The 25262-nt window shown below is 38.6% G+C and overlaps 2 long non-coding RNA genes across 3 annotated transcripts in view; one reads left to right on the forward strand and one right to left on the reverse strand.

Annotated features, from left to right (window-relative positions):
• Window positions 1-41: 41 nt before the first annotated feature.
• LOC111263124 (uncharacterized) lies at window positions 42-1181 on the reverse strand. The gene is made up of 2 exons (XR_002682049.2): window positions 1093-1181; window positions 42-873 (listed from the first exon to the last, which is right to left on the reverse strand). It is a non-coding gene; the product is annotated as an uncharacterized LOC111263124 (long non-coding RNA).
• A 3-nt stretch (window positions 1182-1184) lies between these two features.
• The window catches only part of LOC147753114 (uncharacterized), an 89132-nt gene continuing 65054 nt past the window's right edge, over window positions 1185-25262 (forward strand). Inside the window, exons 1-3 of one of the 2 annotated variants that reach the window (XR_015312166.1) lie at window positions 1185-1274; window positions 6519-7928; window positions 18075-19033. This is a non-coding gene — a long non-coding RNA (uncharacterized LOC147753114). Of the gene's footprint in view, window positions 1275-6518; window positions 7929-18074; window positions 19034-25262 lie in introns of those variants that run through there. The other variant, XR_015312167.1, reaches the window with a different exon arrangement.

Below are 25262 nucleotides of genomic sequence, written 5' to 3' on the forward strand. Positions count from 1 at the left end.
ACGAATCCCCACCATGATGAAAAGCACAAGACAGCATCCAATGTGTTCCAGTTGGCTAAAGCGATATGTATCTCAACGTATATCGCAAAATGACCGATTTTATTCGGAAAGATAAATATATCTAAGTAGATTGTTTAACTCACATAAAGTCAGAGTCGTGTAGGCATGGACCGCGGCATACACGCACGTAAGTCGCATTTGCAAACGTGTTATCGTTGCGCCAACGGTCTATTTTGTAACACAATCTAAGGTATCGTTTCGGCCCAGAGTTGGCGTTATTTGCTTTCAATAAAACGCACACAATCGATCTGGTACTCACAAACACTGCTCAGAAATTAAACCAAAACAAAAGCCAGAAATGACAAGGTATCAGTTTAGAAAATGCACATTATTGCTGTGGCTGATAGTTTGTCTCATCAAAATTCTGCCTCTAATAATGGCACAACAAACCAATTAATAACTAATTATAGGTTTACACTGCATGTAAAAACTATGTTATTGGTTGTATGTTGAGTTTTTCGATTTGATTACGTTACATTGTACGAAATTAATTCGATATAGGTATAGATAGCTTTTTCATCGAGTCCAGGAGGCGCTTTCTCCGTCTACAGTCAAAAGCCTAACAGGAGCTGCCCATCTCAAAGCGTCTCGGTGGCAATTTAGAGACGTATGGAATTGGCACGTCGTTGTTGGATTGTTAAAAATTATCATCACATTGTAGACACTCGCATAATACCAATTCACTGCTGTTTTCTTTGTTCGATCTGGACCCATGTTTCTATAAACCATTTGTCGTTGTTTCGATGTCGCGCGCTTTCTTCTCCGCTTTAATAGGCTGTGTACAGGCTCCTTCTTTTGTTTGCCCGGTCGGTACTAAGTCGGAGTTCAAATTGTTTGGTAGACTATCAGTTAGTGAAGGGTCGTTCACACTATGGTTTTTCGCAGACATTAGCAGCACGAACCGTTACTTACTACGCTTGCCACTCATTGAATGAAAGCAAATGATTTACATATTACACAGATCTGTTCGTACAATACGCATGTGCTAAATGATAGAAATCAGCGAGTGCTGACGTCGCAAATAACACGTACCTGGGTATCGCGCGTCGGAAGCTGATCGCTTGAAGCAGTCAATCGTAGATGCGAAAACAGTCGACAGATGTCACCCAGCTGTTGTAATCAGTAGAACTCTGAATTTTAAGGACTTGTCGAAAAATAAGCCCCCCGAGCGAATGAAAAGTCTTTTCGTGTGTCCAGGATTAGCAAAATGTTGCGTAAGTTATCTGCTGGCAATTAGTGTGTATTGACCTGTGCCCACTACATATATGGGCAAAAGTTGACGCAGCATTCTATAAGGCACAATGGTAATAACATGAACGCCACGGCAGAGGTCGTGCAGCAAATGCGTATTGACAAGTGTCTAAATATAAAGTATGTCGATAATGCATGAGTGACTTACGTGAACATAACTATGTTCACTTATCAGACATATACGTAAAAGTAATTTATGTTGTTTGATTAAAAACCGCTAGATGTTCCAATGTGGTTGCCGTTATTTTTCTCAAGTCCTAAATGACAAAACTGTCATCTGCCACCATTTATATTTACGTAGCTTCTTGCTGTAGATAGTAGTGGAACTGATATAATCATGCTTTAGTGGTTTCACTAAGGTATAGCATGCTTACATATTCAGTTTAGTGCACGTAAGTATGTGTATGTAAATTTCATTGTGAAATACACAGGCCTGCTGAGCAGGTTATATTGCGGTATATTTTCTATATAATCGAAATACGCGATTGATTCTATAAATGGGGGAGCACTACACGCATCGGAAGCGGGGTCAATCTTCTTTGCATGCTTTGTTATAAAAATGTATGACGTATGGAGCTTACATGTGACTAGGCAGAACGTGTCTCTGAGTAATCAAATTATGTCTAACTTGGCAACAAATGGTATAAAGTAAGCGAGCCGAGTAGTAGGAAGGCAACCTCATCCAACAAAAACGCACAAGAATCTAAAATAGAAAGATTCTAGACGTTGACATTGGTTATAGTTTGACCTCCAGACGGTTTAGAGAGGCCTATTTTGTACTTTGTGTTTACTCGCTATCTCTAACAAATGCTGACGTGATTGTAGAAGCACCAACCATTGATCTCTGCTTGTATTCACCTTTGAATGCAGGTGGTATTGGAATAACGTGACATACTCTAGTAGAGTTCTTCAGACAGAAAACGTATTTACGTTAGGGAATTTGTAGGTGGGTTTGTTTGTTTCAGGAAATATTCATTGCCAGTGCTATGAAAATAACTTCCTACATTATAAGTCTCTCGCCCTAAATTTAATTCCACCATTGATTTCATCAATGTCATGAAGCCACAATATTAACATCCTAAGTTTTCATCCGCTTCTTTGTCTCTACCTCCACTCGGTTACGGGATATTTATGAATATGTATCATAGTGAATACGGTCGTTGCGTCATGCTATGTAAATGTTAGAATCGACATATTTTTATTTTAAACGGACCCTTTGTATGCAGTATATTTGCATATCATTTTCCATGTTGAATAAATATCTTATTTCGGTTCAGCTAACTACAGCATTGTACTATAGAAAGAATCAATTACCTTTTACGTTACCAATTACCATTAGTTGAAGTTGTCTGCAACAATAATCAAACGCAGTTTTAATATGTATCTATATTAGGTTTTCCAGAGTTACTTGACTGGTAGCTCCGGACAACCTGGTATAGTAATCTCTCGTGTATATTTTACGTTCAGTTTTCAACCACCTAGGTAACTCAGAACAACCTAATATAGCATATGTATCCTAAGATACTACGCACTATTGGTGGAAAAATGCGCGATCATCTACGACTATAAAGTGATCGAGAGTCATCAGTTAATAATGAGTTTGATAAAAAAAAAAAAACGCTGGTAAAGTCCAGCGTGAATTGGTAAAAATTTTAGGCAAGCTGAAACTGGCCACTGTGCTCTGTGGTAGTTCAAGTCCTCCAAGCTCACGTTATAAGATTGCAACAAATATGTTAAAAATAAAGAAAAAAGTGAAATACGGGTCGTGTAGAAACCGGGTCCGGGATAGATGAAAATTTGTATGATGTGAGACAATTTGCTCAACCATTAGTTTGGAAAGACATCGTGACCATAAATGGGAAGCTTTCGTGGTCACAGTAACTCGGTTCCTTAGCTTGAGATTCTAAGGTGAATCACCTCAGTTTCCAGTGTTTTAAACCTTCCGATTTAGTCCCAATAGTATTGAACTTTTACTTCAGTCAGGGTTCCCATGTCCTGTGCTTTTATCTGTTTTTGATAGATTCTGTCAGTTGCCTTATTTTCTAGAAACAGAAACGTAACTAGCGAGCATCGACTTTCTGCGCTACATGATACCTTTGTTTTTAACTTTTGGCGCTGGTGAGCAGTTTAAATATGATTCATATCCACTGACTTGCTAAAAAGCGCCAGGCATCCCAGAATATATCTTCATGTAAGAAGATTAAATACTACAAAAGAAAAAGCAAGAAAGCATGCCAATTTACGCAACAGGTGACGCGTAAAGATCGTCATAAATCCTATTTCTAGACATTTTCATTATCACATTCAGTAATACGAAAGCTTGGCCGACTCCTTGTTGTTTCAATTAAAGAGGTTAAAACATGTATTCCTTAGTTTTAAACCTTTGCTGTGATATTAATTTGCTATTTTATTGCTTTCATTAGTAGGGTTTATGAGAATGTTAGCCGGGTCTGTTCTAAGTTAAGTCTGTCATACCCTGTAGAGAAAATATATAGAAGTTTAAAGGTTTCAAATAAAAATGATAAAGATAAAAAGTCTTGAGTGATGAACAGCGGCTTAACTACAAAAGTTTCAATTAAGTTTAGCAACTTCTTCCAGTATCCAGATTCCTTAGCCATACAACGGCGCAGACCACTCTAATTTAATTGGCTTCTCGGTCTAATTTAATTGGGTAAAACTTAAAAAGCTAAATGGGGTTTGTATCAATTACTTGGTACATGTATGTTTGCAAAAGTAATTAGGGCCCCATTGGTCAGTCGACTATAATTAAGCCTTATTATTTAGTATGTTTGCTCATTGTGTCATATATAGCAACATAACATTAATTATTGGGGACAGCACTATTCAACTACACTGCTTAAGATTCCAAGGTTTTACATTTACCTCACGACAAGTTTGGCGATTAATAAAATAATCCATCTATGAATCTCTGGACAAATTCACTACTTATTTCTATATTGTCGCGAACGTATTTGTACGTGTTTAAATGCGCAACGATCCATTGGCGTTTACCGTTGATCGCTGTGTATGATATAATATGGATCATTCCAACGCTGCATCTGCAGCTTGAATAAGAGTCTCTGCAAACCGGAACACTTGGTTCGCCTAGAAACTTAGGGATTAAAGTGTTGAAGCGCATGTTATCAGTTTCCTAATCCAACGCATACGGTAGCAGCTCAATAAATTCTGGCATTTTATGCTAGCTTGGCTAACTGCTTCGGCAATAGTGAAATTTCATCACTCGTTTTTTTTAACTTGATATGCCGTTCGTCTGAGTTACTGTGCATTTTTTTGTTACCTTGGTCTGTGATTGGGTTCGGATGTGAAATCATAGAATTGAAAAACCGCACATTTGGCACTGCTTGCTTTACAATTTTTATACCGCCTAGAAGAATACAACAAGAAAGGCTTTGTGTAAGATTAAAAAGTCATTGAAAGTATCCGACAGATTTTGCAGAAATTTGTTTTAGCCCTCTGGAGGTGAAGGTCACGATTTAAAACACAAATTACGCTTCTTGGGGTGATTCTATCTGTTCCGTGAAGATTAGGGTGAGTCACCGTAAATGCTTCCTGTGTAGCTAAAAACAAGCTGCTATACTAACTGGATTTTCTAGATACATTAGGGCAAATCCTAATCAAAGGAAGACGACTCTCATTTTAGATCTTTTGCTAATCCTTTGAATAAACGCATATAATTGATCGCACGCCAGAAGAAGTGTTATTTTTTATCAAAAATATAAAAGAAGTCGCCGTTAGGTTCTATAAGTAGATGTATTATGACAATTTTTAGCTTAATAAGGAATGGTCCAATTGCGGATAGATATCTTTGGTGATTTTAGCTTCTCAAAGATAGTAAAATGATAAATGCGGACTGCGACTCGATGTCAAATTGAATTAAAAATTGATAATATAACAGGTCAAAAAGGACAAAAAACACTGTGAAACCATAATGTTGTATAAGAACTCCCTTATGTCTACCGATCCGAAATTAACACAAACCTTGGGCAACATTCAGACCTTGGCCTTAGGGTTTAAAATAGTTCCGATTTATACAACAGTTCAGTGGAGGATAGGCGATTGGAAATATACAGTAGGAGTTTAAAAATGGGTCTATCAATACGTCACTTTCGTAGATGATTCTTTCGTTCGCCGAGGAATCCGTAATGACCTAACGGTAAAAAAAAAGCAATGGAGCACCCAGGAAATGTATTTTATAAAAGCTTATAAAAGTTTTAAAAAAAATGACGTTCTTTTCCTCCAAAATTTAAAATGAGTGAGTCGAAAAGATAAGGTGCACTGACAAAATGCCATTACTTTCTTACTAGTCTAATAGGTATCTAAAATGTTACTTATTCATACTCGATAATAATATTCAAAGACTTGATAAATACAACTCAGCAACACAATATCCTCATCAAAAATCTCATCAATAACATCAGAGTGATGTTGGGGAAGAAGTATAACGAACCACTTTAAGCATTTCGCGTCGTAAGATTTTTGTGAGTCTTACTGAGTTTACAAAAACTAGTTTTAGAGACGTGCCAGATGCCCTAAAGACGGTACCAAGTGGCAAAAGAGTGGCATGATACCTACCATAATTTCGCCCACATCTCGTCCGTTTGTGCGAACCCATCTCCGTGATAGCTTGGCAGGCAACGTATTTCCCAACTAACATATTATAGTCTAGGTTCGAATCCGGGCGTAAGCACACTTCGTTTCGTGCTGGTAACCAGCCGTCTGATAGAATGGTTAACGGCGACACCGAATTCGAAACATAGAAGTTCGTGGCAATTCAGTTTTCTGCAGAATCTATGGTGTAGCCCACGCATGGCAAAGCGAATGGAGGTATATCTGTTAAGCCAGTTCATACATTTCCACATGCCGTTTCTAATCGCGATAAAATATGCGTCATTACCTCTCGGTTGCCAAGCTTTGGTCGTTAAGAGCTCGAAGCGATGACGTAGGTCTTGGACGACCCTAGCGAATTGAGTAGGAGATAAGTAAGATTATTTCGAGCCAGTATTTGTAATCCCAGCACTCTTCTGAGAAGAGAGGCTTTATCGAAATATATTCTAGCGACTGTAAGATCTTCCCTAACGACGCGTATCTCATACGTCGCGATCGAAGCTACCGAACGAGCTAAGGGCGGCTGCGGGAAACATGATCTCACGGCTTATATGACTAACACTGAATTCCTGCATTTTTAGGTGAAGTACGCGATAAAACTATTGCCGTTCACGAAGAAGAGCAACTTTAAGTACAGAAACCAGTTTACATTGGTGCAGAGACGACCTGGCGAGGTGTAAAAGGCGCAAGCGGCCATAGTTTGGCTTCCCCTTCTAAACTTCATCGGCCCCGTCTATATCTGCTTTACGATAAGTCCAAAATCTATGACTGCCGCGTGGATTCAAGCTAGAGCTTGTTGCAATTTTAACCTCTTTTACCCGTACATCACTAAGTCGCTTGCAGGCAAATTGACTTCGCTTGAATCCTTGGCCATACAATTTGGTCGGAGAGGCCCCTTACCAAGATTGAGAGTAAGAGTAAACACAAATTTTCTCCCGTTGTTTGTGTGAAAGGCAGGAGTCCGGCCGCTCCTTCATAGATCGTTATTTTGTTCTTCTTTAAACCATACCGACAAGGTACATACATAGGGATACCCATCTCAGCCAGCATACGCATAAGCTTGTTCCTATGCGCGGGAAGCTGCCATGAAGCTGACGAACATCACGTAATCCAATACTTTCCTGGCGCTGGCCATCAAGATCCTGTGTGCCGCTTCTGTGAAACATTCTATCCGGAACTCATGTTGTTCCGTTTTTTAGTCAGCAAGCCGGAAGGCAGCTAATAACAAATGCTTTTCTTCATAACCCGTCACCATGGTGGCGCGGCTGGGTCGCCTTTTCCTTTAGAAGTCGCTAACATGGTAGCATTTCGCCACCAGGCTGGAAGTGTATGCAAACGTTTATTCAATAGTGACGTCCTGCGCAGTACCAGAATCACAGCGCATATAAGATGTTCATTGCAAACCCTATTAAGATCGGCGGCTTTTTGGTTGTGCAGGCTCTCAGAACTTTGCACTAATTTTTCTATTATGGGGTTTTGTTAAAGAACACCTCTTCCAATGCTGCGGTCAAAAAGGGCACCGGACATGGTATTGTATCCCGTGACACAAAAACTCGGGAAGTGATTTATGAGGGCTAGAGAATTAATCAGAAAAGCCGCGAACTGGTGCGTTAGCCGTATATGTCGTTGATGTTCTGCATCGGTGATTAAACGGGTTGTCTTTGTTACGCATACGTTTTTGGACAGACTGGCTTAAAAATGGAGGCGAAAAAGTAAAACTCTGCTGTACCTCAGCCATTTGGGCTTTCCGGCCACAGCTGTATAGTTAAGGTACGAGCCATGCTTCCTGCGAGATTGGAGGTCGTATTGTAGACTCGAACATCTCAATCAGATGCTGTGCGCATAAGTTTCAGCATTGATTTACATCAAGTACGAAAAGAACGTCATGAGTGCGTTGCAGAAATTTGTCTACGTCTAGCGTCGCGATGGAGCCCGGCCTCTGGCAGTCGACGCAGGCGCAACTTGGACAGCGAGATCCATAGTGACAGTATGTAAGTATGTGACTGCTTGCGTCTTCTGACAGTAAATGATTTTCATCGATATAACATATTTTGTTTACGTTAAGGTTAAACATTTATAGAATGGAAAATAGACGGAAATTATAATATAATATATATTAAACTAATTATTATTTTTATTTATTTATGTATTTATTATTACTAAATTAGAAAATATAATGTAATAGAAATTATTAAATGAAAAGCTAGAGTAACTATGATCAGATTAAAAAACTATGTAAGCCTTAAGTAGCTCAAGAATCACAACAGTTACTTGAAATTCTTATAATAAATTGTATGACATCCAAGCAGCCTCTCACGAAAAATTTCCTACGCTTTTACACTTGATATAAACATTTTTTTATAATGCTTATTATATGTATTTGTATTATATGTATGTATTGTAAAGATCGAATTAATCGAAGGCACAGGAAGTGTGACCGCAATTATTTGCCAAACAAGTTAAAATCACAAAGTTATTTCGGCACGTACAACATGCATAATGACGACACAGAGTTCACGAAAATCTTCGAATCGCATTAAAATGCAAGTTAAAGCTACATCAGAACTGTCTGAAATAAACATAGTCTGCACATGAACATATTTCATACGATGATACACGATGACAACTTTGTTTGCTTAAACATGTGCCAGGTCTGTCCCGAACACTAGCAGAAGCAGGTGTTGCAGACGAAAATTAAAATAACAACAAAAACAAACAAGGTGCAGGGATAATACTGTAACCTTTCCCGATATAACCCGCTGGCACTAATGTGGGCAAAACAATGTCTCTGATTGGCTGAAGCACTCTGTTCGGAGGATGGCGGTACTGGTAAGATTGTCGCCGCTACCTCGGTCACGCGTCGTATGCTGTTGTTTACGTGTGGTACGTATGTACCATTTGCATATTGAAAAGTGTCCCAAACTTATGATTTTGTGTATTTCTTTTATCTGTACGCCAGTCATCGAACTACCTGCGTCTTGTTTAGCATGTTTGTTCCTACTCAGATGAAATGGCATTGCATAAGATGTCGAAAATGTTGCCGTGGTTGCATTCGGCCTCCTTGTGGCGTTTTCATTTGCACGCAGTCGGACGCATATATAGACTGCGTTGTCAATGATTGGCATCTAGAAATGCGATAGTATCTAATAATAGTTAACTAAAAATGTGAGGCGGTAAAATTCTCTAACGTATGCGATGAGGATCACGGAAAGTAAAAAAAAATATAACAAAAGGAACTAGAAATGCACAGGAGATCGAAAATATTTAGTAGAAGTCTGATCAGGATGGTGGTTCAAACAAGACCTTAACAGACGTTTCCGATTTTCAACTACCTTATTCTATGGAACATCTGCTTCAAGATGACAACGTTCAAGTTTGATGATTACATCATGTTTCGCAGTTGGTTAAAAAAAGAGCCAAAGCCGCTCAGAGCTCAGCTAGAATTTATAAGATACACTTGGTGACTGAAGATGCCACGATCGCTTATGTGCGTAAAATGTTTACATCATTGAATGACTATTTGAAACAGGAGCAGCGAAGTTGTACATGAGAACGCATTGGGCTAAATATACGACATATATAAATTGTTTACGTTAACCTGCTGAAGCGGAGGAAGAGTTCAAGAGCAAAAATAAAGTACAGGACAAGGCGGAAAGACAAGTAGAGATTAAGAGGAATAGCATATGCTGCAAAAAACGCGTTATCCTAATGGAAAGGAGTTACTCTCCGTTTTCGTAATGGTGTGGTGGTAGCATATTCACCAACCAAACTCAGGCACACGTGAGACGGTTTTGCTTCAAAGCCCAATGGAGGAATACTTACTTTTGCGGTGGGAGGCAGCCGTTTGAAGCCTTGCCTCAAAGCAGTACTAAATGCAAAACTTGAAGTAAAAAGGGGTTACCTAATCACATAGTCAAAGCTATATCTATCTATCGCAAATAGCCTTCCCTTGATTTAAGTGAAAGTTATCTAATGTAGGAACATGAAATTCTGATAATCAATACGATATTTTCAATAATAGTACTTCCTATTTGTCTTTTTTTTTTTTTTTAATAATATATGGGCCAAATTTTTCACATAAGCTGGCTGAAGTCGACTTAATCTCTTTTGATACTAATAACTGTGGCAATGAGATTGTGGTGATTGACTTCAAACGCATAGTGTCAAACTGAGGCGATCTAACGATAGCTGTTGATACATTGGGATTCCTGCTGTGACAGCGCCTAGATTTCGTATAGGACAGATAAACGGTCCGGTATTAACGTGACTGACTGAATCCAGTATACGAGATAACACTCGTAGAAGTTTTCCCGCCATTTCCAATTTACGTTATGTCACGCCGTGTAATTTTTGCTATAGCAGACATTGTACTTAACAGCTCAATTTAATTCAGTATAAAAAGAAAAATAATTTGCTATTTATCCATGTCTTTAGACAGGTTCGTTTTTGGGTTGTTATAGCTATAGTTATACATAGGGTTGTTATAGCTACATCCCATACATATACATATATATACACTTTTATTCGGTATAATTCTGATGATGAAGCGGCATATTAGTTGTCGTGCATTTTCATAGAAACTGGTATTGGCTCTTTTACGTTATCTTTCGCACTGGATTCGCAATCCACTACAGAATCTGATCAATCAGGTGCAAGTACTGACATTCTACTATCTACGTTAAATGTTTGAATGATTAATACATAACTAGATATATTAAAACGGATTTAAAATACATCTTGTTATAATAAATGTATTTTCGTTTCCCTCTGCGTATATAATACTTCTCGGCTGGTCAACAGTCAGATCATGTCCTCGCTGCAATTTTACTGGCAGCCGTGGGATCGTGATACTTTGACGGTAGTCGGACGAACAAATAGCTTGCTTAAATTGCGCATCCGACGGCGGACCAGTAGGGCTTCTAAGATCAACTCGTGCGCCGGTTGCAGTAGTACTTATGCTCCGAGCTCTGATATGGTACGACCTGGAGGTCGTACTCAGGATATATAAATGAGATGTTTTAAGCCAAATACTGAACAAACATTTCCCTTTCGTAAGATCAAACGAGCTTTGATGAATGAATTAGAGCTCAGTTAAGACTATTTTGACGTCTGATGCGAGCTTCGTCGGGGCGTCAAATCCGCTTTTGAACAGCATTTTGATTTAAGAAACTGAATGCTATACGCCGGATGGTAAAGAAAGGAATTAATCCTCAGCGGACGGATCTGACCGTACCGTTTCTGTAGATCAATAAGCTGACGTAGCGTTATCGTTGCAGAGCACGCGAGCGCATAATTAATAACCTACGTATGCGATCGGTGGGCGTCCGGCTTCACCAGGTTATTTCCCCAGCCGTCTGTTTCATCCCCATCATATATATATATATATATATATATATATATATATATAGAGAGAGAGATCGGCAGCAAGATAATAGTGAATTAGTACCGGATGCGCTAGATACGGGCGCTGTGAGAAGTGCCATGTCAACCATGTCTTAAGAACGCATCGACGTGTGGCCGCGGGCACAGGCCGCAACGCCAGTCACTTAGCAGCAGCCTCTAACCCTCAAGGGAAAAGTCAAGCCAAGTGTCGTAAGAAAGTAGGTGGAACCTTTGGTTGTCGTTGATAATTTGACATTCAAGGTATTCACGACAGACCCTACTGAGAAATAATTTTCTTTAGGTAAATAAGCAGTGTCGTATGTGCTACTGCTCGTCGTATCATGCTTATCTAATAATTGCCAGTAGGGGTAACCTAGTGCCTAGTTAATCGTTGAAATCCTGCCATGCGCCAAGCCCGCGTAACGAAGAGGGTACAGCAAGACATTATTTTCCTGCTGCAAATCGATGACGCTCGAAGGAAAAAGGAAGGAGAAGCTTAAACGTTTTCTGTAGTAGGTCTCCGTTTCGAATTTTACGTTCGGTATCGCCGTTAGGTATTCCATCAGACAGCTAGCTCCCAGCACGAAACGAAGTCTGTCCATGCGCGGATTCCAATTTAAACCACAATGTGTTTCAAAGATTAGCAAACAAATTAGCAAGCCAATACGTTACTTTTTAAGCCATTACGGGGAGTTACAATAGACCTAATGAGCGGTTACCGGCAGATCCTCACGGCGTACGATAACAAGTAGAAATTACGTTTTGCACCCCAGGAAGATTATATAAATTCAAGCGTATAGCTTGAGTCGACTAAAACTCTGGAGATGTTCCAGCCGTAAATCAACGAGGTTGTGATTAAGTTAAATGGCCGCTATTTACTAGGATGATGAGTAGCGTTTCTCAGTGGAATCGAGGGGCATTTGGGGCATTTTCGACAGATGCTTTCAGTTTTCAGCACTATCGCTCTATACCTCAGGGCGTTGAAATGCTTGTTTGGTCTGCACAGAGTTATAATACTCTGGCTAGTCATAGGGTCTCTACGCAAGTTATCTCCCGAGACGCAGAGGAAGCAGCCATTGTAAATAGCCCTACGGTCAACGGCGAGTTACGAAGCTTCAAGCGTCTGAATAGAACTTGGCCCAGATAAATAAGTCGTGGCAGCATGTCAAAAGCAGACCGTCAATTCGTCCCGGATCAAATTTTTCGCTCGAAAAAGATTTTTATTTGAAATCCAATCTTGCAGCATTTTCAAGGGGGTTTAGCAATCAAAGTACACGTCGCAAGTACAGCCTGAAGAGTAAACTGTGTCGATTGGCCTAATGGAATTTTTAAGTTAAGACTTTGAGGTTTAAAATCAGAGTGGCATGGCGAGCCGGAATGCCGATGCCCTGTCACGCCTACACATTACGATAGTCCGTAGCAAGATTATGAGCCGTGGCATTGACTCAATGGCCAATTACAACGTACGAACTGACAAGTCTGCGCTGGACTTCGGTGGTGACCAGGGTTCAGAGGGGCGACAAAGTTATCCTGACTACGAGGATCAAACGTTTGTGGAAACGGCCTTCTATTATGGTGGGTTTTTACAGTGCCGGTGCATATCTTGAAACGTGCTCTTTTAATCCTCTTCTTGATTATAAACTACTGCACTCTTTTCGTTCAATTCCTCTTGGAGCTTGACAAATCATAGCCCGTGTCCTCTGTTTCCGCGATGCTTCCAGTAATGGCCTTTACTATGGCGCAACTCCGTCCGAGTGCCTCTAAGGAAATATTACTCAGAGTCGCGGTTAGTACAACCACTTGGTCTGAACTTCAAAAAGCAGCCTACGCGCGGCCTTTCCGACTGACACAGGCTCCTAAGACAAGACTATTTGCGCAGGTCAGGTCGCTCTGGGAAGCCCCTTCTACGCCACTCTTGTCAACAGTCCGGCACTTCCCAATATATATAGGTTGTTGGCGAGAGTGGCATATATATATATTCGAGACTGCCACCCGAGCACCATTCACTCACCTTGACCTTGTCCGTTTAGTGGTAGATTTTAAAATATGTTTCGTCTATGGCGACATATGCCTTAGGGAATTTTTTTGTCGCTTAGGGTTCCGCAAATGGCACATAAAACATACCATACGGAACTCCAACTGGACTGCAGCAACTTCATAGAGCAATATTTTTAATATTCAAGTCTTTTTAATATTCTGTAATAGGTCATATTTCAGTTTCGTTATCAGAGCCCTTACGTGAAAAGCCTCCTCGATTAATTCTGTTCCTTTAAGACCTGACATCTGGTTACTTCCTCACTGATCGTCAACAGGCCAGTCTGTTCTTAAAACGTTTGCGCCATCCATGTACTATCTTTTCGCTTAAAGCTTCTTTGTCTAATGTCTTCACCAGCCTTCAATGTATTTCAATAGCGCTTTGACCTGTAATCTTTAAACAAATCTGAATTTACCTAGAATAAATCAACCGGTTTTCATTCAAATCTCGTAGACTTGAGCATTTACTAGCCGAATTTTGTCTGCTAGTGGCGCGTAGTTTAAAAGTTATTTAATCTCAACGTTCGACAAATTCGCTTGAAATAACCTAACTGTACAACTCTAGCTGTCCGATAAAAATCGACCCTTTAAAGTGTATTTATGGTACATATATTAGTCGTTGTGTCGGGTTGAAAAAGGAACAGAGATGCGCATAAGACAAAGTTGATTAGACTAATACTTTCTCCCTGTAGCAGTTTGTTTTCCATCTTACATCGTAATATCACATAATTTAAAGTTGTGGTTTTGTATAGCAGAATTCCGTTACCCATGTCTATTAAGAAGTTGTAGAAACTAAGGTTGTTAATCTTTTAGTGGGGTTCTTTGTTGGAAAAATTTTTGCTTTGACAACATAATAGTCGAATATTTATATAGAGGCCTAGGTAAAAGGGGTCATTTTTGATACAAATCAAAGCTTTTACCGAACCGAATCAACCATATCTTTGAATATAAGCTACGGAGTATCTTTAGGCATTCTGTTTATATATGTATAGCAATGAGTGGCTTCGTTCATTGCTAGATGTTTCAGAATCTTTATTCAGGAAGGAACCATTTAGGGCTATAACCGTGCCTATAATGTTGCCTTTTTCCTCACAAGCGAAACTTACTTAAAGGAGCGGTTATGTACCACTATAACTGGCCGGCGTAGAATATAAGGGAGGTCTGAAGTGCCAAATAAATCCCTATTTGACCACGTTTTGGAACAATGTTTAATTAACCAGCGTAATCGACCGACTCTGTATATAGTCTATCGTAGTTGCAAGAAACTTGACGAACAAGTATCGCCTGAAATATTATTCTTTAAGCGCGCCTAGCGTCGAAGCAGCAATTTATAACATACGATGTGTGTCGCCTGGCACCCGAAAACTGTGAGAAGACCTGTTGACGCTGGGCTTGGAAACGACCGCACAATCCAACCAGTTGCCTTCAAATCCCTGATTTTCGAAGTCAGCTACCAGTGCTTCTTTATAACAGTCTGCGAAAGGGGTCTAATGTTACAAGAGCGTCAGGCGTACAAAAATCGTCTTTCGGTGCCCAACACATGCATTCTCTTCAGAAGCATGGGCGATAGTAGACAAGCGACTAGAGACATACGCGTCTTAGTAAATCTTACTACGTATCTATTCGAGCCAATCGGTTGCCCATAAAACGCGTACATAAGCATAAAAATAGCAAGCTAAAATTATTTTTATCTTATTATGACCGTTACGTTGCTGTATTAAGTTCCAGCGTTGTTAAAATAGCTCCAGCGCCATTTCTTTATTTACGCGGTTAGCTTTCTTCCAGTGTAGTTGCGCGAGAATTGTCCATGTCATGAGCCCACTCCGTGGACCAAGGGCGATACAGCGAAAAAAAAAAGGTGCTCTCGCATGCCAGTATACCTCAAGCTTTTACCCCAGGCAGGCTGATAAGACGTACCTGATTGCGTTTGCACATGAAATAGAATAAAGAAGTAGGAACACGGTCCTTGTAGAAGGCCATTGTCGACCTTGTCAGTATTCTCAAATATTCTGTTTCTTGTTCCACTTTCCCGAAGACAGCTTTCACGCTTGGACAGTTGCATGAAGATTGACCAGCTAAAAAAGGCGAATAGCCTGAAGGGGTGAGAATGTCGTAGTGCATTACAATATCGCTAAACTCCCAATTTTTGAAAAGCGTGTAATGAGAGTTGACACTGGATTTTCCGAAGAATTAGGTCCAATCTGCATAATACAAGGTTAAACTCGTTCGTGAATAGCATGTTTGCTTAGGCAAGCATAGATATGATCGTGCTTTAGACTCAAAGCGATATCACGTCTTACAAATGCAATATATGCGCCATGAGCGGCACGATCATTCGCTCAAACTGGTAATTTACAGTAATGGTTCAAAGCGGTTTATTTAGACGGGGAAGGAAACGCTTAATTTACTGGATCTCCCTTATGCCGAATAAATAACATGGAAGTTCAGAAAATAAATCAGTAAAGCGTGTTAGGCGCTCAAGGCCGATATTTAGCGGACTTGAGTAACCAATTAATATTTAATAATGTAATATACATAATGTATAATAATAATTAAATATTATAATATATAGTAATGTATTATTAATATAATAATACATTATTATATATTATATAACAATAATTAAAACGAAAAATCACACAGCTGGAAACGTTTCTGAAAAATTTAGCTGAGAAAAAATTATTTCGACATGAAGAATTCTAAACATCGATCAAGTGTGTTTTAGCCTACGGTGTAGATTTAGTGAAGTGATGATGATTTAACTACAACAGGTAATACGGATCGTATATACTATCCAATGCCATCCAGTACACCTTTAGCACCGTTCAGTAGAGTATATACACATATGAACAAATGAAGTACATACTCGAACAAAGCTGCTTTTATAATGGAGCAGAGTCGGTGGATCTAACAGTGATCTTTTTTCCGACAATAAGGGTTGTTAATAGGAGTATCAGAACATCTTATCACGTCTCTCAGGACACTTGAAATTATACATTGATTAGTACAATTATGTTTAAATTTTATTAACTGTGTCGTGATCTATTGACAATTCCGCTAGTCATTGCTGCGATAATTAGATCCACCTAAACAAATTTGAGGACGAGGCTTAATTACGTCGTAAGTATCTAGGCGCAGGATTACAAGTGACTACAGCCTTTTAGTTTATTGTGCTGTTTTCCCAATCAGCTAATGTATTGGATAAACAAGGCAAATATCCTTGTGTCCTTGGAACTACCTAAGAGATACCACAGTTGAGGGCTCTGTATATTTGTACGTATACATATGCAGACGAATAGCAAAAGGGGAACCACCTGATAAATACTGAGTGCAGCTTTATCAGCAATTTTAATTTAGAAGCATATTATATGAAATTTTGACGCTGCAAACATAACTGGAATTGAATACCATAGGCTTGGTATTCTATACTTTATAGCCAATTCTAAAGCGACAAAAGAAAATATTTAGAGTGAGTGCAAGAAATGACGTTTTGTAAAGCTAGTCCTACGAATTATACAAATTAACAATTGAGAAAAGGATAGAATAGTAGGACAGATCGTATAATTAGACAATGTCGAAGTGATTTCCTCCAGATAAAATAAGCTGATTCATATTGTACTAGTGTAGGTAAACTGCGGCCATAGAAATAAAATTCTCAATTAATTCAGTAAAATTCAGTTTATCATTGTCGGTGCATCTGTATACCGTATGCTGATAGTTATCATTGAATATAAGTACAAAATTTACATAATGTTACAAGTTTGGTATCTAGTCATAAAAAGACTTTCGTATACTTTATATCATAAGGTAGAGCTTACGAATACTGCAACATTATTTCACCAAAAGTATATCCTTATGACTATTTGGTAATAATACTCACTGCACTTAAATTCGTGCAGTAAATAACGCAGAATTACTATAAACGTACCGTAACCTATCCCCATGTAATTAGGAACACATGAAATGGTCTGGGTTCGAAGCTGGCAGTTGGCACACTTCAGTGTGCCATGGTAGTGGCCAGCCGCCTGAAACAATGCTTACCGGACGTAAAAAGTTCAAACAGTTATTCAAATGTATCTTGACCATTAACCTTGTGCCATTAGTTCCCTTCTAGTGCGCCAGGTTAATGTGAGAAGAAACACCTACACTGTAATTACCAGCGGCCGCAGAGTTGCACTAACGTTATGCTAAACAAAAGGCCGGTTCGAGTGTACAAAAATGGTGCTATATAAAATGGAAATCCGCCCTTTTTAACATGCCGATGAAACGCTTAACGTGCATGGAGGTGCAGTCCATTTCAGGATAGGTAAAGCATATATTGGCTGTAAAGAACAACCAGAAATTGCAACACCATTTCAGTAATTCAGGTCAATTACGTCACCCCCAATGACTTCGTACCCTTGTCTCATCTGACATAAACATCTGCTTAAACTATGTGGGATGACAATGATACTGTCAAACAAAGCTAGCCCAGTTCAAATGCCTATACGCTACGTTGTTATCGAAAAGGATTCTGTTGATGCAGCTTGAAACCACCCTTCACTTTTTGCAACTCAACAACTTTAGGATAAAAATTAGTGGAAGTTTGTACTAATTTGACTAGAACTATTTAGCCGATTGAAATATCTGAGTAGCTATTTGATAACATATCATTAGCAAAAAATAAATTCATAAAATCTAATGTACTGTTTGGTTGTAAAAATCAATGCTGACTGATTAAGTTACGGCTCTTCAAAGATGATGGCGCTGCTTAGTGGAAACACTCGACAGGAGATGGTGTCAACACTGATGTAATCATTGAAAAAAGGGAATTGAACATAGAAGATCACGGTAGAAGTGATTATAGTTCAGGATTTCTAATGGAGAAACGAGTCGTTGGGGACACGGAAGTGTTTAAACAAAATGGAGCACGAAGATACACTACCTGTCAATTCCATGTAAGAATCTTCGAAGCAAGTTTCAAGAGTGAAAAGTACAAATCAGTATTGAAGCCCTCGTAGGGTATATTCCTGAGACTATTTGCGCGACTATGTATTACCAGCAAAAAAAAACCAGCAGAAGCACACTATCACGAGTGCCGTCTATCAATGAAGCACCAGGAGGGAAATAGCGTCGAACAGGGAAGAAGCGCCTTCTGTATCAATTAGACTCGGACGTAAGCTGATGCTGACACTTGCAAGAAATTTTAGAACAATTTGCCCTTTTTCGAGGTTCCGTCTGAAAAAGAAACTGTCAATCCTACCAAATATATTGAATTTTCAATAAAATTCATGAATCTGTGGCACGGCAATCGACAGCACATGGAGCAACAACGCACGATTTCATTGCCTGAGTCGCGGCAAATAAAATTGACCGATGCTTTGTTCAAATTTGGGTGTGACTTTGAGTGCTTGCACGTTTTAACGAAAGCGACAAAGAACGTACCGTATTCTATCGTCGGTTCTCTTGAACAGACCGTTGATAGGAGACTAACCGTGCTAATGCAAATCGTCGTGAAGGGATTCCAAAATACTGACTTTAATGTGTGAACAATAAAATTACATCTAATATATGGATATACGACAAAATATGGATATAAACATGTTCTACCTTCTCTGGTTTCAACGTTTTCAACCCCCCTAAATAGTATACGCAATTTAATAAAAAGAAAACCTACCGCGAAACATTAACCCAAAAGAAAGATACCTTTATGCCCTACAGTAGAATATACAGATGACAAACATTTGAGAAATTCCTCGCAATGAATGAAGCTAAGCTTTATATGCCATTTAGATATGACGGCTTCACGAACGCTGAAGCTAATGTCATAAGAGGGTTTCTAGCATGGCTGAGCCAAGGTTCTCGGTGTTATTTATTTAGGATTTACCCATGATTGCATTATACACCTCGTTACTGCCATTCATCGGTAGATTATTGCGTTAGGTTGCTCGGCGATCGAACTTGACTGTCTATATCTAGTACGAACACAATATGCACTATGTTTATGAAACATCTGTACATTGCATAGGCTATGGTGAAACCGTGCACCATAACGCGTCACTCCATTTTTGCTGGGATAATCAAGTCCTTTCCTGGTCTTGTCCATCATGGTTTCTCTTTGCCTGAGATCGACCTCTTCGTCTTGTTGACTCCATTTTACCAGGCTTCCTTAAATTGCTGACGTTGACAGTAGGTTGAAACGGCAAGGAAAATCCTCGGCGTCGCTGCTAGGAGGACAAATTCACTACGGGTTAGCCAACGCAATTAAAGCTTTTTTAAGGAGCAAGGCCTTTGGTCCGTTTAAATGACCCAAATTCTTCATTGCCAGATTATCACAGATCAAACTCATTCCGTAAGCGGCAACTGTGAGATCGTTTGAAAGGGGCAACTGGTAGGGGTTAAGCGTTGCGGACGGAGATACTAAAACTTCATGCACGTCATACGAGACCTAGGTAGATGAATTGCCCAGTATATGCGAGCTCAGCCTGTATAAACCGCATCTACCTCAATTTTTTGCGTGCCTTTAACTCCCAAGACGACTGCCTTTTGAGTGGGGCTTTTAGGCACTGAATGGTGTTACTCATACCTGAAAATTTGGCAATTTTAGAATAGATAATTCTTACCTACGTCTCCCTCTGTTGCATTCCACAGAAATGTTGCCTAGATCCTTTACTCTATAATTTTTCAGTCTTTAAAATTGTAACTTTAGGAGCTCCTCATCTGCTATAATATTTACGCAGAGGACTTTAAAATTGGCAACAAAATTGAACAGACAGGAAAAAATATGACTTCACTGCAATCACCGAATTATCCGATTTTGCCACAGGTAAATACAAAGACAATGTTATAATTTTTTAATAATTTACAAGAATGTTCTGTCCTAAAAACAGTTTTTGGATGACGTACTGAATACATAGCACCTGATACGGAGTTGCTACATTGTTAACTGAACCTTAATCATTTTGCGGTTGTACAAAAATTCTGGAATTATATCGGTGCTGAATTGAGATTCAGGCTGTAGTAGAAACAGTGGCCGCACACTCTCTTAACGAAAACGTGCAATATGATTCTTTGCGCCCTTATTTTGTATGATCCGGCTTTTTACCATATTTTTGACGGTATTTAAAAAAAAATTAAAAGAATATGAATCTCTGCCAAAAACGGACTATCTATGTTGCTGTACACTTTACAATTTCATTTTACTACTCTGTATAGACAGTCTACATAATAACACAAACAGGTAAAAAAAAGTTGCTGGGGTGTGCGTCATTCCTGAACTTTTTTGATGTTAGGCCGAGTACTCTCTATATTACCTGATATTGAGATTACAAAACCAGGCATTGTAAACAAGATCCTTTCGGCGACGCATGTCATGGACGAAAGATACAATAAGTTGAGTATTTAGAAGTTCTTTTTTGAAATAGTATGTTTCCTAAAGGGTTTTTTAATTCTTCTGATGACTAAGGAGCCATTGTAAAACAAGAGAGGTTACTTCCTTTATAGTATATCAAACACCAAGTGGCTCATGTCCACGTTTTTGTTCGTAGACGAGTTCACTACCTATAATATATATATTTCTTCAATCAAATTTTTATTTCTATTGACGTTGTTATACGTCTTGCAGATTTGGCTACACAGTATCATCAGAATGACCCTAATGGTACGGCACATCAAAGTTCATTCATCCACTGATAAAAATCTATATATTTCCTGTGCGATTGCTGATAACTGGAATAAGGATTAATTTTGCAAATAGATCCTCGTTTTTGCTAATTTATTACAGGCATTCTTTGGTTTCTTAGCACATTCGAATTGGTAACATTATGTAAATAAGATTGTAAGGATGAATAAAGCGTTGTGTAACACTGATCATTGTGACTTAACTGTGTCAAATCTGATTTTAAGTTATTCAATAAACAACAGAAGCCCTATTAGGTAAAGCATGTTTTATTACTGTTGAATGAAATTAAGTTTGTTGGTCCTATATTCGATGTATATATATCTCGTCTAAATCTGGACTTTTTCCTCTTATCTGCTTCTAAGACGATATCTTCTTATTTCAAGTTTTTGTTTTATGTGCTAAACGTCTCATTACGGACGATTGTGGTTATTCAATAGAACCATCCGTAACCGTGATTCCATCTTCAATTCGAACTTAAAACAGTCGTATTTCCTTTTAATCCGTAAAGTAATTTTTCATTTACTATCAGTGGGCGTCACGTGATATTGGTCAGTGTAAGTTCGCTAAAGCATCGCTCAAATACGCTACAGAATACAGAAATATATCTATCTAATATACAGAAAATTTTATCGGAATCGAATTTCGAGCTGATAGCAGGCTAAAAGTTCTGAAAATGCAAAATGGCCAAAAAGTCTAAAGCGTGCAAAAACTCTTGAAAAGACTACGACCTAGCTGGAAATAGATATCTTTTCCGAAACGACCGTCTATTTCTCTATAAAAAAAAATCTATCTGTAACAAAAATATGTTTTATTAATTTTCGATTCCTTAGAATATAAGTCTATTGCAGATTTTTGGGGGGTGTCTCATGAAAATCTTTCCCGGCCTTTCGGAAGCCGTATGAAAACTCGCAATAACACAAACTGTCAATATCGGATAAAAAATAGATTCATTCATCCAGCGCATCTGAAAACAACGCACTGTTATTTACCTTTATGATGAGTTTGTTGTTTCATTCTAGATAAAAAAAAAAAACTGGCGTTGTTTGGTAACAAAGTCGGCGGATGCACATTAGGACGAACAGTTCGCCAAAGCTCGAACTCAGACAGAGCACTATCTCTATATGGGTTCGCTTCTTTACTGTAAGAAATGTTGCCATGAACGCTGTTTTTTTGATTTTGGAACAGCCATTCAGAAAGTTTAAGCCCAAAAAAAGCGCACAATGAAATTACAACGAGCCTATAGAGAAGACAAACGGCTTGGAAGTAGTTCAGTTCACTGAAATCTATCTATAGCTTATCAATTAAATGATAAAAGCTACTACATAACAGTATTTCATATAAACATGTGTAGACGTGAACGAACGGTGAAATATAGGGGAAATTGAATTTTTAAAGAGAGGCGCAAGGAAATTGGGCAATATTGCACACAGATTTCAAATGCTGCCTAATTAAAATTAGAATGGCGAGCGTATTCAAAGTGATGTAGTTAAAATCACTCTCGTAATATTCCAGAGACTAGTAGATAAAACATGTTGTAGTGGATAAATGTACGCAAGGTCATTATTGGTACATTTGAATGAAAAATAAATATGTGTCTCTTGTTCAGGCCAAAAATTACGCAGTAACAAAGTCGTTTCGACGTGCTATACAAAGAAGAATTCTATTACCGTTACCGCCGTAATTATAAGCAACACACACATATAGGAGACGGTGTTTATGTCCTCGACTCGAAAGGTCAGTGTTTTCATAAATTCGTCAATGCTTAGCCCCACTTCCTACATGCAATATCCGTGTACGAGGTTGGCCTCACGCTACTTTCGAATGACTTCCCAGCTGACCGTTAGAAAGTCTTGGTTTGATTTAGTACAAGTAACTTAAGGGGGCATCAGCTTAGCGAATAGCGAAAAAACTGACTTAGTTAATCTTAGCTATCTTTTGTTAGACCTACATGTAGTACAACATGCGAAAATATCACGGATGTAGATGTAATATTTTAGATTAAGGACTGGTACTCGACCTTGTTGCTAGTATCAATCGTACGTGGGAACCGTATATTTCTCTTCGTTGACCCCAAAGATATTGAAACGCTTTAATTAAGGCTAGAGAATTAAAGGTGATTAGCTGAAGAAAATAGCATCGACAGGTACACCTGATGGTGTTGTTTTTTTTTTTACTCTTAAACCGACTGAATTACCGCTGAATTATTATTTCAAAAAGGTACTACAGTAGATGTTTGTGAAAAGCTATGTTGAGAAAAATAAGTTACATTGTTGAACGAGATTTCTAAATAGGTTTGAATCTCTAATTTTTCTTCATTAATTGCGTAATACATCTACTATAGATATGAAATTATTCACGAATAGGCTTTTTTTTTTTAACTATTTATCGTATTAGCATTCGTTAGGAAGCTGTAGTAGTAGTAGAGTGCATAGGTAGTATATAGCGCAGCATATTGTTGCTTGACAAAATTTTATTTTACCAGCTCATTCATATTTCAGTGATTTAGATTTGGACACGCAAAACGAAAATCGTACGATAGAAATCATTAAGAAACATGTTTGATCAGCTCGTGTAACTAGCTCGTTTTCTATTATCTCCTAGCGGAATCACTTTCAATGCATGATCCCGTTCAATGAAATCTATCCTGACCATGTTGCTTGTAGAGAATAACACATTTGTTCACCGTGCCTACCAGGTCAATATTCAGGCTACGATAACGCTTTTGGCAATTTCATCATGTTTTGGAAAATTTTATAACTCACTAGTTGGTTTTAAATTCAATGATAATCAACGGTATCGAAAAGTACAACTAAGTTTCCTGCAGGGACACAGGCAGGACTTTCTATCGCCTCGATTTGGCATAGCTCCCATAACGCCTCAATAGAACAATAATCTGCAAGAAGCCGTCGTTCAGTCTATTTCTGTTGTCAGTTCGATATTCCACTATGCTTACTGTGTGAATTAGCAGTACAGAATTAGAGTGTAATAGTTTTTATGTTTCAAGCTTTACGTCCAGTATAGCAGTTAAATACTCCATTAGGCGGCAGCACAAAACAAAACGTGTGTCTATGCCCGAGTACAAACCTAGATCTAGACCATATTCAACCATTGTTACATGGGGGGCGCAACTTGGACGAAAATTCATTTCTGAACAGATTAAACTAAATGTACAGTTTAATTTAATTGCTGCACAGTTGTATATTTAATGAGCGAATTTTTGGTGAATAACACACTGGAGAGTATAGAGAGGGACATATATATATATAGGTACTGACAGATCCTGTTCGAGCGCAACCCTTTTGCTTCTGGGTATTCTTGGCTCTTTTGAAGATTTAGATTACTATAATATTTACCACTCAAGTATTCGCCGGTGGCCTAGTTTTTAAATTTGCCACTAAACATTACAGGCTAATTCGGCGTTACAGGCTAATTCGGTTTCACAATGGCAGATCCGGTGCCAAAAGCCACGAAGTAATTAACTTTGTTGCACTTATATTGTTAGTAGCAAATGACGAAGACCTACCTGCAGGCATCCTGAGCAATGTTTCACCTATTTAATTTCAAGTCAAAAAGCGATTAGGGAGCTACAGTTAACAGTCTGTTAGAATTTGTATATTACGAACGACTCTGCCAATAGCTTCGGACACAATAAAAAGACGTATTACATGTAAGAAAATTAACCTAAAGTACACAATGTGCATAAAATATGTACAGTACAAACGTTATATCATATTGTTTTACAAGTATATGGTACAACCCATAAAATGTCACCTGCTGGATGGAAAGTATTACTTCTTAGCTTACGTTATAAACAAAGATAATGATTAAAATCAAATTCAGTAGATACGTAAGGCAAGCCCCAAATGGAGAGCAGATGCCCATAGGGACTTCTAGATGCGCAAAAGACTTGTTCCCTAAACCTATTCCTCTAATGAGACGTCTACGCAAGCGTCAGATTATAGGGTGCTATTTGTCGTCGCTTTAGATACGAAAATATTGCTAACCAGAGAAAATAGAAATTGAGTTCTTGAAAAGGGTAGAGATTGCACAGAAACTAGCTACCGTAGCTTTATAGCATAAAGTGATAAAACGAATTTGAAATACAAAAAAAAAAATCTATTCAAGATAATTTTCATCAGATGCAACTGGAGCCCATCAGAAAGTTTTAGCAAGTTAAAGGACAGCATGGATATAGGAGGTTAGGGTACAATGCGTTCTCACTGAAGGGTTATTTTACCCAGAATTGATA

The sequence above is a fragment of the Varroa jacobsoni genome, unplaced genomic scaffold (assembly GCF_002532875.2).
Source record: "Varroa jacobsoni isolate VJ856 unplaced genomic scaffold, vjacob_1.0 scaffold_736, whole genome shotgun sequence".
Lineage (NCBI taxonomy): Eukaryota > Metazoa > Arthropoda > Arachnida > Mesostigmata > Varroidae > Varroa > Varroa jacobsoni.